Genomic DNA, 14,836 nt, shown 5'->3' with positions numbered 1-14,836 from the left:
CCAGGTCCCTGAGCTTGGCTATGAGTTTGGAGGAGACTATGGTATTGAATGCTGAGCTGTAGTCGATGAACAGCATTCTCACATAGTTCCCCTGCCTCTTGTCCAGGTGTGATGCTGCTGTGTGCAGCACATGGGCTATGGCGTCCTCCGTGGACCTGTTGGGGCGATATGCAAATTGCAGAGGGTCCAGGTTGATGGGGAGGGAGGAACAGATGTAGCCCTTCACTAGCTTCTCAAAGCACTTCATGGCTATGGAGGTGAGGGCTACAGGGCGGTAGTCATTGAGGCAAGCGGGCGTAGATTTTTTGAGAGTTATATGAAAATAATTTTATCATTTTATCGCGATAAAGTTTTTGGCCATATCGCCCAGCCCTATGGTAACCCTGAGGTCCGTGTGAGAGAAATTAATAGAAATATCGAATAAAAGAAATAACGATGAAAACCCGACTATAGTCGGGTCTGGCGCTGAACGGTTAGCGAGTTAACCTGACTATCCTCGGTCTGGTGCTGATTGAGTTAAGAGGTTAATGGAGCAGCGAATTTAAGAAAGAAAGGGTGCAGATTGTCCTCCCCAGTCGACTTTCTGGTATCAATAGACATCAACATATTAAAACTGCATTAGGAGTAATAGGCTCAAAGATAAATGTAGTGGTAGGCCCCTCATTGTGTTCATAACAGTCACCAAGAGGAGGCCCTTCACAATAATGCTCACAGTCTACTTCATTAAACAAATGTGCAGCTTGGGCAAAATAGCTGTTGAAGGCCAGGCAAATCTCTTTATCTTCAGTTATTGTATTTTACCTCTGTAGGCAGGGAAATGGTAGCCTTGGTTTTACTAGAATTTACTGCTTTCCAAAATTTTGTTGGGTCTGGGTATGAACTTGTGATTAAATCTAAATAATAGCTTGATTTAGCATTCTTGACAGATTATGTACATTTGTTTCTAATCTGTCTAAAAGATAACCAATGGGATGGATCCCCAGAGAGTCTGGCAAGAGCCCAGGCTCTATTCCTTTCTTCGAATAGCTTCTGTCGTGGAATATATTATCATGTCCTTATAGATCTGTGTTGAGATATCATGTTATACAGCTTGACTTTCAGTGTGACCAGCTTGACTGGTTAATGTGTGTATGTCTCTTTAAGAAGACTCCAATGTACTAATATCTCCCATAACCTTTTTGTTGTTGCTTCCAGTGTTTCTTCAGAGCCATAACCCAAGGTTATGGGAACAGTTAGACGAAGCTGTTTTGCTTCCAGGCCATAGCCATAACATAGTCGTATTATTAATTTCTCTAACCAGCCATTTTGTTTCTTCTACATCATTTCATGTATTTAATTGTATGTCTGACCAGAGCTCTGGATCATTCTAAGGTCAGACACTACTGTATTAACATGTCTCTGATTGTAAACTGATCTTTCATTTGTGGCCACGGATGAAATAAACTCGTATTACTATTAAATTAATAATGACTCAGAATCATTAATGTAAACGGCTCATCGTTTGTCTCTTTAATATTTCCCATTACACTTCTTTCTTTCACCATAGGATCGAGGCCTCTGCCAAGAACCTTCGCAAACTGCATGCTACCATGTCCTCCCTCCCCCCATCTCTCTCTGCCGAAGACGATCTTCTTTGAGGAAAAAGTGGAGAACATCCGCAGCTCATTCTCCTAACCCCCACCCATTCCAAATACTGAATCAAGAACCTCATCCTTCACTCAGTCATCTTTCTCTCCCATTAGACCCTGAAACTGGTAACATCGAACCGTCCAACTACATGCCAGCTGGATCAGTTACCCTCTCCACTCCTCCAGACCATAGCACCAGACATCCTCCCATTCCTAACTGCAACCATCAACTCCTCCCTCAACTCGGGGGTGGTCCCCACCGCTTATTGCCAGCGGAGGAGTGCTGCCGAGTGCTTCAGCGTTTTCCCTGATTGGTTGCGACACGCCCCGCGGCAGGCGCGGCAGCCGCAGAGCGGAGTGGCAGAGCTTGCGGCAGAGCTTGGGGCATTATGTAGCCGTAATCCGCAATGATTTTCATTCGAAGCTTAGCTCACCTGCCGGTCCTGCGGTCCGTTGGTGACAAGTTCGAATCCCATCAATTTATTATTATTCTTTTTTTTAACGTGTATTCTTTCGCCGGTTAAGGTTAGGCATGGTTAAGGTTAAGGTTAGGCATTGTTTCGGAGTTGGTTAAGGTTAGAAGGGTTAAGTTTAGGCGCTGTTAAGGAGCTGGTTAAGGTTAGAGTTTGTCTTAGAAAATGGCAATATTCTTTCTATGGTTAAGGTTAGGCATGGTTAAGGTTAAGGTTAAGGTTAGGCATTGTTTCGGAGTTGGTTAAGGTTAGAAGGGTTAAGTTTAGGCGCTGTTAAGGAGCTGGTTAAGGTTAGAGTTTGTCTTAGAGAATGGCAATAGACAGCCTATTTCCGCACTGCCGCTCTCTCGCGCTGCCGCGGTCACATGGTCACATTGTCACATTCTTGCACTCTTCCGCTGGCAAAAAGCTACACGCGTCCCCACCTCCCTAAAACAAGCCAGTCACACCACTCAGTCAGGCTTCAGGACTGGTCACTCCACAGATACGGCCCTCATTGCGGTCACAGAGGCACTTCACTTAGCAAGAGCGAAAAGCCTCTCCTCTGTCCTGATTCTCCTAGACCTTTCCATCAGTCGAGAATGCAACTGTGACCGTGTCCCCGACCGCCAAGAACCTTGGTGTTTTCCTTGACGACCAGTTAAAACTTCTCCGCTCACATCGCAGCGACAACCAGAACCTGCCAATTCCTCCTGAGCAACGTCAGAAGGATCCACCCCTTCCTGACAAAAGAAGCCACTCAACTCCTTGTTCAATCAACAGTCATCTCCCGCCTTGACTACTGCAACGCACTGCTTGCTGGCCTTCCAACCACTGCCACCAAGCATCAACTCATTCAGAACTAGGGCTGTCTTAAATACTTCGAAGCTTCGTTCGATGGGCACGGGATTCGAACAGGAAATTTTTTTTTTAATATATTAACACATCCAGTGCCGCTCACCAGAAAGCGCTGTGGGCCGTGAGTGCCAGCGCTTTGTTCAATGGGGATAAATGCCGGTGTTTGCAGCAGGGCTCGAGGCTAACGATGTCCCGTCGTCCCCTGGACGATCAAATATTGATTTGGGACGAACAGAAATCTTTGCCGGGACCAGGGTTTCCGTTGTCCGGTAATTACCGTTTTTTTACCGGGAAAATCTGTTGAAGTCCGACATATTTAAATCTCTCCGGTCATAATGTCCTGTGAAAATAATTCCTTCTAAGCACAATTTGAATTGTATTAAAATAGGCTAAAATTAAATAGCCTATCATATGAACGAAACAATCGTTACATTTGTTTCATTGATGCTTCACTCTGATAAAGCGCGGCTAGAGCGCGCTCGGATTTAATGTTTTTTTTCTTTCTTTTGTATTGAGGGGAGCCTGCCTGGCCACCATAACGTCAAACAGCTATTATACGAGCGAGAGAGAGATGGCCAAACAGCTAACCTTAACAAATATTTTATGAAACCAAGCAGGTCTAATAATGACAACGATGTGTGTTCCTATATGTAGGGAGTTAGGCAACGCTCTAAAAGCTGTCTGCTGGATGAGAACACAACGGTCTTCATTAGATAAACCAATAGATACAAACATTGTGTATGACAAAATAAATATGGGCCGTTTTAAATTGTGTGAATAGTTGTTGTGAGTACTTGCACTATGTTTCAATATAATCCGTTTGACCATTCATTCATTATAAACACAGACGTAAGGTGTCCACCGAGGGGTATCCCAATGATATATCAATAAAGACGTACTGTCAGTTCATGTATGTTCACGCGCACAGCAAGTGCAGCGCGACTGGCTGATGAGAATGGTGGGCAGGAGCTGCAGCTGGATTAGCGTATCGCTGCGTTGGGAGGCGGAGATAGTCATTGGATTCGTCAAATCACGCAAGGTTTAGATTTCAGTAATAATGATGATAATGTTGCCGTCTCAGTAGTGCCAAATTTCTCAGTTCTTCGCTTGATATAATTAATACAAATGTCCAATATAACGGAATTCGTTAGCTCATAAAAATGTGATTATAACAGACTGCTGTTTAATGTCGGGCCGACTGCCCACATTCGCCTATTTGATTTCAAGTCAGCAGCAGCACGTGAGTCTATCGACAGGACTTATTTTATTTGGAATATAATGTATACGCAAAAGTAGCCTAGTTTTAAGTTAAAATATTATAAATCTACATGCCTTGAGGATGTCATTCTTTATATAGCCTGCCTATCAATTGTTTTTAAGCTCAATAAACTCTGACCGGAATTTCTCCCATTTGTCCGGGAGATTGAAATCTTGCAGGACACGGAGACCAACACCAATATTTTGTACCCTGGCTGGGACACAAACGGGACAAAGAGGATTTTTTTTCCCCACAGGAAATGTCAATTAGCCGACTGTCAGTGCGCGCATATATTGCTGTCAAATGGTGCATGTCTCGTGCTGACTAAGTTGACAGAGTTCACTGAAGTCTAAACGTAGCGTGATTTGCCGAATCCAATGACTATCTCCGCCTCCCAACCAGGGGCGTTTTTAGAGTTAGAAAACATTGGGGGCTTCAGCCCAAGGGGGTGGAGGCCCCCCCCCCCCTTTTTTTTTTCACGCAGAAATACGCAATTTTAGAGTAATTAGAGACAAATACTGAAGAACTAGATTCGAGTTTTTTAAAGTGAGGTCCAGGTCCATGAGAGGGATATGGGCAGTCCCCATAGGAAATTCAAAGTTAACAGGACCAAATCATCAGTTTCTTATTTATTTAACCTTTATTTAGCCAGATAAAACATTGATATGGTCCAAGAGGCCCCAATGAGGGTACAAATATACATATATACACATATACATACATACATACATACATACATACATACATACATACATACATACATATATATACATATACATACATTACATACACACATATACACCAATAACAAAATAAAAACAGTTAAGAATCATACACATAAGCAAATAAACAAACAAACATTATGCACAGCCTATGTACAAAAGAAATAAACAGTTAATCTCTAGTCTTTACAGTTTTCTTCGATTGCATAAACACTCAAATCAAAAGTATTACACAATTATCAAAACCTTACACTCAAGGAGCAAAACATAGGCCCAGATTTGCACCCCTATAAGCACAAAGTCAGCCTCACACTTTTTGCAAAACAATACACAGTGATTTGCAAAACACTAAACACACTTGCATTACATTACACATATAATGTCAAATTACCACACATATGAGCCAATTGGTTAAACACAGCAATCAGATGCACAAACACACCATTGCTTAATTGTAGATACACCAATCAGGTTTAAGCACTATAAAAATGCAGCAGGTGAGTTCACCTGCCTTCAACCAAAACGGAAGGAGAGTGAAGTACTGTACACAGAGAACGTGGAAATATACAATACATTCACCAAACACTACACAAGACAACCAATGATGCAGACTGATGAAAATATAAATGTTCTCTCCATATACCCAAATCAGTCAACATGTCAACATGGAGAATCGCAACAAAATAATCTTTTGCCAGATCCAGCTAGGCAAAGAGATTATGTCTAGTATTTTCTGTACTCTATTTAAATGTTTTCTTTTTTTGTTTTTGTCTTACTGTAATTTTATGTTTGTCTGATATTTGCTGAGCTTACTGTGTTATGCACACTGTAGTAGAATGAAAACTGGGACATGTTTTGTTGTGATTCTCCATGTTGAAATGTTGACTGATTTGGTTATATGGAGAGAACATTTATATTTTTGTCAGTCTGCATCATTGATTTGGGTATATGGAGAGAATTTTTTTTCATCAGTCTGCATCATTGATTTGGGTATATATAGATAAATAAAATATATTTTCATCAGTCTACACAGCATTGGTCTTGTGTAGTGTTTGGTGAATTTATTGTATATTTGCACATTCTCTGTGTACTTCACTTACAGTACTCTAATCACTGAGAAGTAGAATTGCTAAATGTGTTTTAGGTTAAGCACATCAGTGTGTAACTGGTTCAAACAGAATTAAGTCATATGAAACGTGTTTCATATGGTAACAAAATGAAGTTTTTATAAATTAGTGTATAGTTTGTGTTTAATTTAGCAAAGGATCTGAGGTGTTCTGATAATTGTGTGTGTGGTTGTGCTAATTGTGTGTAGTGTTTTGAAACACCGGGCCCTGTTTTCAAAATCGTGCTTACGCAATCTAAAAAATTGAGGAACATACTACTACCAGCCAAAGGCGGAAGCAGAAAATGATGGACGAGTATGTAGTTGAGTCATCTTGTGGCACAAGCTCAGACCTCATGGAGATCAGCTGAGACAGAGACTGTCCAGTCCTCGACAGAATACTGGAAGAGCTTGAGAGCAGGTTCTCATGAGTTGGAGAACAATGTATGAGAGGCATACAGGCATGTTATCCAGCCTCAGACCAGTTTCTCTCAGTGGAATTGCTGCAACCCCTCGCCACACATTACAATATCCAACTACTGCCAGAGGAGATCACAGTTGCAAAGTGTTTCCTGGCCAGGACAGGCAGAGATGCAGTCCCTACTATCCAAAGTGTCTTTTCCCTCCTGGATGATAATAATAATAATAATGCATTTGATTTCTAATGCGCCTTTCAAGACACTAAAAAAAAAAGTCCACAAATCTGTGAATGAAAAATTTATATAGGATCAAATGAAAACTACTACTTGCTAAAAATCGATGTTTAAAAGTACTAAAAACCAAAGAAAAATACCAAACACTAACAAACATTCATCACAGACAATGGGGATGCTGCCATCATAAAAAAAAAGAAAAAAAATGTAAACAATTATTTTTTTTTAGATCCGGGGCTAGGAGAAAAACATCCGGGGCTAAAGCCCCGGAAGCCCAGGGCTAAAGCCCCGGAAGCCCAGGGCTAACGACGCCACTGCTCCCAACGCAGCGATACGCTAATCCAGCTGCAGCTCCTGCCCACCATTCTCATCAGCAAACCACACTAGGTTCAAGTTCAAGTTTCTTTAATAGTTGTCATACAGAAGTACAGAATACTTTTATACAAAATGCTTCTTACTGTTACGCTCCAGAGACCGTGCAAGACAAGATAAGTATGAAATAAAATAACATAGTATAGCATGTAAATTAGAAGTAAAAAAAAAAATGAGGTCACAGTGTTCAGTATAGACATATGTACAATGTTCGATGCAGAATAGACGTAACGGAGTTACCATATAATATACAATACTATGCAGTGTACTAATATACAATACTATATAGTGCAAGGCAGAAATGGGATGGGGTGCAATTTAGGTACAATTTACAGTAGGTGTACGAGTTGTAGTGCAAATCCTTTATCAATAAATATAAAGTGTGTTTGTGTGATCTAAAGTGTGGAGAGTGGGTGCTGCAGTGTGTTTTTTGTTTAAGTGAGTGTGTGCGTGTGGGTGTGTGTGCTGTGTGCATTTGATGGTTGTTGCATAGTGTTTATTGTTCGTTTAGCAGCCTGATGGCCTGGGGATAGAAACTTCTTCTGAGTCTTTCTGTGCTCGCCTTAAGACTCCGGTATCGCTTGCCTGACCGCAGCAGTTCAAAGAGGCAGTTGTTCGGGTGGCTCGAGTCCTTAATAATTCTCTTAGCCTTCCCCCTGCACCGCTTGTTGTAAATGTTCTGGAGGGTGGGAAGCCCCCCTCCAATTGTGCGTTCGGCTGAACGTGTCACTCTTTGTAGTCTGCTACGGTCTTGTGCAGTGCTATTCCCAAACCAGGAGGTGATGTTGCCAGTCAGGATGCTCTCTATTGTACATGAGTAGAAGTTCCTAAGGATCTTCTGACTGACTTGGAACTTCCTTAGGCGCCTGAGGAAGTAGAGGCGTTGTCGTGCCTTCTTCACAACACTGTCAATGTGTGTGGTCCATGTCAAGTCCTCGGATATGTGGGCTCCGAGGTACTTGAAACTGTTCACTCTCTCAACCGGTGCCCCGTCGATGCTGAGGGGGCTGTAGTCCTTGACCCCCGACCTCCTGAAGTCCACAATCATCTCTTTTGTTTTGCTGACGTTCAGGGAGAGGCAGTTCTCCTGACACCACTGTGACAGATTCTCTACCTCTTCCAGGTAGGCCCTCTCGTCGTTGGCAGAGATCAGGCCCACCACTACTGTGTCATCAGCAAATTTGATGATTGTGTTGTTGTTCCGCTGTGCCACGCAGTCATGTGTGTACAGGGAGTAGAGGAGGGGGCTCAGAACACAGCCCTGGGGGGCCCCTATGTTGAGCGTGATGGATGAGGAGGTGCAGTTGCCTGCTCTTACCACCTGGGGTCTGCCCGTCAGGAAGTCCAGGACCCACTGGCAGAGGTCATAGTTCAAGCCCAGGTCCCTGAGCTTGGCTATGAGTTTGGAGGGGACTATGGTATTGAATGCTGAGCTGTAGTCGATGAACAGCATTCTCACATAGTTCCCCTGCCTCTTGTCCAGGTGTGATGCTGCTTTGTGCAGCACATGGGCTATGGCGTCCTCCGTGGACCTGTTGGGGCGATATGCAAATTGCAGGGGGTCCAGGTTGATGGGGAGGGAGGAACAGATGTAGCCCTTCACTAGCTTCTCAAAGCACTTCATGGATATGGAGGTGAGGGCTACAGGGCGGTAGTCGTTGAGGCAAGCGGGCGTAGATTTTTTGGGTACAGCCTGATGGTGGACTTCTTCAGACAGGTGGGGATGACAGCCTGTTCCAAGGACAGGTTGAAGATGTCCGTGAATACCGGGGCCAGTTGGACGGTACAGACTTTTAGGACGCGGCCGGGGATGCCGTCCGGTCCTGCTGCCTTCCTGATATTCACTTTTTTAAAGATCCGTCTCACCTCATGCTCTGTTACCCTGAACACTGAGTCTCCATCAGCAGACCCCCCCCCCCCATTGCCGTGGTTTGTAGGCTGGTGTTGTTATTCACAGCCTCAAACCTTGCATAGAAGGAATTGAGATCATTTGCTAAGGAGATGTCACTGTTCAGTTTGAGGGAGGTGCCTTTGTAATCTGTCATTGTTCTGAGGCCCTGCCACATGCCTCTAGAGTCAGCCTGTTCAAACTGAAGTTCAACTTTATCCCTGTAACGCCGTTTTGCCTCTATTACTGCTCTCCTGACGTTGTATCTTGCCGTCTTGTGTTCTTCCATGTTGCCTGTCACCAGCCCGGTGTTGTAGGCTGATGTGTGCACTTTCAGAGCCTCACGGACGGATTTATCTACCCAGGGCTTTTGATTTGGGTAGATTCTAATTGTGGTAGAGGGGATTGTTTCTTCTACCAGAGTACAGACAAAGTCAAGCACCGTTTCAGTGTATTCGTTAATATTGGCTGTGTTATCACGGAATACCCTCCAGTCTGTGCATTCAAGTGCAGCTCGCTCTTCTCTCACAGCCACACAGCTGCTGCTGCACGGCTTGCCCCTCATCCTCCCCCTCACAGACCCGTGGCATGTCAACAAACCCTTAGCACCTCAGAGCTCCTCTTTCAACATAACAAGCATTAAACAAAATGGCCCAGTCATCTATTCACTTTTGTTTAATACATGAGGCGTTGTCTAATGTTATCTAGCTACTGATAGCTCCTGATATCAACGTCTGATATAATCAGTTTGGTATTCCTTTTCGCAAGTGCTGGCTAGCGTTGGCTAACTAGCTATCGCTCGTGAGCTAACGTTAGCTACCGAGCTAACGTTACTGTTTAAACAAAACTACACAGTCAACTATTTTTAGTTTAATACATGAGGCGTTGTCTAACTGGCTAGCTACTGATAGCTCCTGATATCAACAAATGCGCATTTCAGTTTAAGAATGATAGGGATGCCCCGTGCCGATCGATCGGCCAGCATGATACCTCCGTTAGCTCGGTAGCTAACGTTAGCTCACTGTTTTAACGAAATGACCCAGTAAACTAAATAGTTCACTTTATTTAATACATGATGCATTGTCTAACGTCATCTATCCGGCTAGCAGTAGCTACAGATAGCTCCTGATATCAATGTCTTATAACATAATTTACATTATTCGTTTTTGCAGCTGAACATTGGCTAATTAGCCATCATGCTCCATAACAACACTGCGAAGATGGCAATGTTGAATGTGATTTGACCAAAGCAGAGTATACACACAGACAGTGGAGCTGTTTGCAGATAGCGATCATTTTGACTTGTTGCGTGGTGGCGATGTCTCGCAGATAATACAACTACAAGTATAATTATATAATATATATATTTATAATAAAAAAATTACCAACAGGGAACTGCATCCAACAATACAACCCCTGAGTCTAAGGTAAGGACACATGTAAATCACAGAAGTGTAATGTTAGTCTATTGGAACTGTATGTTATCGACACGTTCTAGTTATAGCTGCTTATTATCTTTGTGCTTACAATAATCAAAAGGTACGGTACACAGTTGGTCTCACCCTCTGTGCCATTATCAGCACAAAATATGTCCCCATATGATCAAATCGACGTTGATAGATTATATACATTTAATTTTTTTTGGGACGGTTTACATTCACTTTGGGACGGTTAAAACTGTATTTCGGGACGGTTCTGGGACGGTGGTGAAAAAAGTTAGTCTGGAGCCCTGGTTTGCAGTGCTAAAACTATATTAAATATTATAGTTATGGATCTAATAACACAGTCGATTGTCAGTGAGTTTCTTCCGGTCAACATGCAAAAAACTAGGGGTGGGGGAAGAAATCGATACATAGTAGTATCGCGATACTTTGCGTGGCGATACTGTATCAATACAGGGACGCCAAGTATCGATATTTAATTATTCATTAAAAAAAATATATATATATAAAATGTATAAGGAAGTTGCATTGTTCATTTTAATACCTGTAATAGTACAGTAGTCCACACACACACACATGTGCATTCAGTTAGGTTGGAAATGGAATATGACTGTAATACAAACAGTTCAGTTTGTCAGGTACATGCAACACAGATTACAGTGTTTACATCCGTCTGCTTGAGAAAATACCATGTTCTGCAATAAAAATGATTGAAGTGAGATGAACAGACTGAACTTTATTTTATTAGATAAAACATGTTGACAGTTTTACTTTGCAATAAAAACAATTAAAAAAAATTTGATATAAAAATAAAAATAAATCGCAATATTCGCGATATATCGAGTATCGTGATACTATCGTATCGCGGCTCAAGTATCGCGATAGTATCGTATCGCGAGGTCTCTGGCGAATCCCACCCCTACCATATGGTGTACCTTTCTGTGCATATTCATCCACAATCTATAGCTCAACATGAAAATATTTGCAATTAATCGTAAAGGTAGCAAAATAACAACGTTTATGTTTTTGTTCGCTGGGAAACTACACTGCTATTTGGCGCTGCTGACGTCACCACAGCATAGACGCCTGGCTTTAGTCACAGACCTAGGATCAGATTTTCCTTAGATTCCATAAGCTTAAAGGGGAACTCCAACATTTTGGGAAATTTGCTTATTTAACATCTTCCCTGGAGTTAGACAAGAAGATACATACCTTTTTTGTCTCTGTGCGTGCATTTTAGCTTTGGGAATAGACGCTCCGTTAGCATAGCTTAGCTTCATCACTGGAAGTGAGGCAGGACAGTAGCCTTACAGTGTATTGCAAGGTCTGACATTGACCAAACTTGATATGCATGACCTTGGTGGGCTCTAGGTCAACTCCTGAAAAGGGGGTCAATGTCAGACTTTGCAATCAAAAGTTAGGGGGCTAATAACCCTTGCCATAATTTCAGTGCGCCCCCTAACTTTTGATTGCAAGGTCTGACATTGACCCCCTTTTCAGGAGTTGACCTAGAGCCCACCAAGGTCATGCATATCAAATTTGGTCAATGTCAGACCTTGCAATACACTGTAAGGCACTGTAAGGCTACTGTCCTGCCTCACTTCCAGTGATGAAGCTAAGCTATGCTAACGGAGCGTCTATTCCCAAAGCTAAAATGCACGCACAGAGACAAAAAAGGTATGTATCTTCTTGTCTAACTCCAGGGAAGATGTTAAATAAGCTAATTTCCCAAAATGTTGGAGTTCCCCTTTAACAATTCGTACAATGGGAAAATAACTGACCCTGAATCTGTGGCTAGTATCTCTCTGGTGGTCATAACCATTAATCTCTAAAACCAACCACCATTTTTAAAAGCAACAATCACGTTACCATATTTGTATTTATATTTTAAATTGTATAACGTTATTTCACTGCATATTAAATCACTGTAAATACTAATGTAAATCATTGTTTCGTTTGTACATAGTGTATAGTTTATAACGTTAATATTGTTTTTTACATGACGTTAGTAGCTAGCTAGCTTGCTAGCCAGCATTCCCGAAACTCTAACATGCCCCGATTTAAAATGGTTCTCTCCTCTTTGTATACGTTTGTCCTCACAAACAAAGTATTCTGCCAGGGAACTTATGGACACGACAGTAGTAGTAGTTATAAGGTTTTTGAGCTTGTAACGTTAACGTTAGTTAGCTATTGTGGTAGCCCCTTTCAGGGGGCTACTATCGTATCAACATGCCGTGACGTGTAGCTAGCTAGCTTGCTAACCGGCATGATGCGTGTGCAGTGTTTGCACAGTTTACTCGTTCCCGAAACTCCTTTACATGCCCCGATGGTTCACGACAGTAGACATAATGCTACGTAATAGCATTTAGCGGGGTAACTTTAGCTAGCTAGCTTGGTACTGGCGTGACGGGGATAAGGCGACAGCCTAACAGACCAATAGCATAGCGTACTGAACAACAGGCTGCCTAGTGGTAAATGTAGTTCTTTTTTTTATGACAAATTAAAAACCTTATAACTACCTTTGTTTCAACCAAAAATGCTTAAAGGGGAGATGAAGCAGTGAACAATGTGATCCTAGTTTGTTTGTTGTGTACCTTGTGTAAGACAGGGTCCTATAATAAAATGTGAAATCCTGCTTATTTGTCTGAAAAATCAAATATAATTTCCCTGTTTTCGCCATGGGCGTGGCCATTTTGTTGCTGACGTCATGGGGCTGGTTTGGTGTATACACTGCTGGTTAGCTGCCTATAGTGAATGGGTCAGTCAGTAAATAAAATGTTGCCTACAAAACAACTGGACCGCGTGGTTCTGTTTGTATTGCTCCTGGCTGTTCAAACTAATTTTACCGTGTGAAAGAGAGGAAAGTTGGTTAATTTCCACAAACTACCAGTGAAAAAAACTGTTGTTGGCACGTTGGCTCAGGCTGGCTGCACTCAGGCGGCGCGACCAGCCTGTTGGACAGGGAAGGAGGATCTGCAGCGAACACTTCATTGCCTCGGATTATGTTGTTGGGGTGGGATGTTTGTCCAGAAGACCACTAATCAGCTGAAGCCGGACGCGGTTCCCTCAGTCTTCGACAGACAGACCGGCCCAGGCAGTTCAGCGTCGCGGAGCATTCAGCCTGCTGGCTACCTAGATCCACTTCAACCAGCGTCGCAGAGCATTCAGCCTGCTGGCTACCTAGATCCACTTCAACCAGCGTCGCGGAGCATTCAGCCTGCTGGCTACCTAGATCCACTTCAACCAGCGTCGCGGAGCATTCAGCCTGCTGGCTACCTAGCTCCACTTCAACCAGTCGAGCGTCGGGAGCTCCAGCAGCTTGTCGATGTGCTAATAGCCTGGAGCCAGCTACCGTTAGCTTGCCGAGGCTCCAGCACACCGACAAGCTGCTGGAGCCGGCAGCTACCGTTAGCTTGCCGAGGCTATTAGCACACCGACAAGCTGCTGGAGCTAGCTACCGTTAGCTTGCCGAGGCTATTAGCACACCGACAAGCTGTGTAGCCAGCTACCGTTAGCTTACCGAGGCTATTAGCACACCGACAAGCTGTGTAGCCAGCTACCGTTAGCTTGCCGAGGCTATTAGCACACCGACAAGCTGTGTAGCCAGCTACCGTTAGCTTGCCGAGGCTATTAGCACACCGACAAGCTGTGTAGCCAGCTACCGTTAGCTTGCCGAGGCTATTAGCACACCGACAAGCTGTGTAGCCAGCAGGCTGAATGCTCCGCGACGCTGGTTGAAGTGGATCTAGGTAGCCAGCAGGCTGAATGCTCCGCGACGCTGAACTGCCTGGGCCGGTCTGTCTGTCGAAGACCGAGGGAACCGCGTCCGGCTTCAGCTGATTAGTGGTCTTCTGGACAAACATCCCACCCCAACAACATAATCCGAGGCAATGAAGTGTTCGCTGCAGATCCTCCTTCCCTGTCCAACAGGCTGGTCGCGCCGCCTGAGTGCAGCCAGCCTGAGCCAACGTGCCAACAACACTGTTTTTTTCACTGGTAGTTTGTGGAAATTAACCAACTTTCCTCTCTTTCACACGGTAAAATTAGTTTGAACAGCCAGGAGCAATACAAACAGAACCACCGCGGTCCCGTTGTTTTGTAGGAAACATTTTATTTACTGACTGACCCATTCACTATAGGCAGCTAACCAGCAGTGTATACACCAAACCAGCCCCATGACGTCAGCAACAAAATGGCCGCGCCCATAATGATAAATGCTTCAAAAATGCACATAACAAATCGTTTTTTCTTAGAAACTGCTTATTTTTATAACGTGATTTTTTTCTGTGGCTTATCTAAATACTAATGTGATGCTATGAATATGTATTTATCGCTATGCTTCATCTCCACTTTAAACAATCATGTTAGTGGTAGAAGGGAACTCATTTTGTGCAAAAATGGAAAGCTTGCCAACGTTCATGTGGCAGAATTGTTACAATAGCCGATAATCCATTTTCC

The 14,836-nt window shown here is 43.3% G+C and overlaps 1 protein-coding gene across 1 annotated transcript in view; it reads right to left on the bottom strand.

The window, feature by feature from the left end:
• Positions 1 to 14,836, bottom strand: part of smad3b (SMAD family member 3b) — a 78,426-nt gene that overhangs the window by 26,979 nt on the left and 36,611 nt on the right. The window lies entirely within an intron of this gene.

This window comes from Notolepis coatsorum (assembly GCF_963971535.1).
Source record: "Notolepis coatsorum genome assembly, chromosome: 18".
NCBI classification, from domain to species: Eukaryota; Metazoa; Chordata; class Actinopteri; order Aulopiformes; family Paralepididae; genus Notolepis; species Notolepis coatsorum.
Note: the sequence above shows the minus strand (reverse complement) of the source record. Positions and strands in the feature narration are given on the sequence as shown.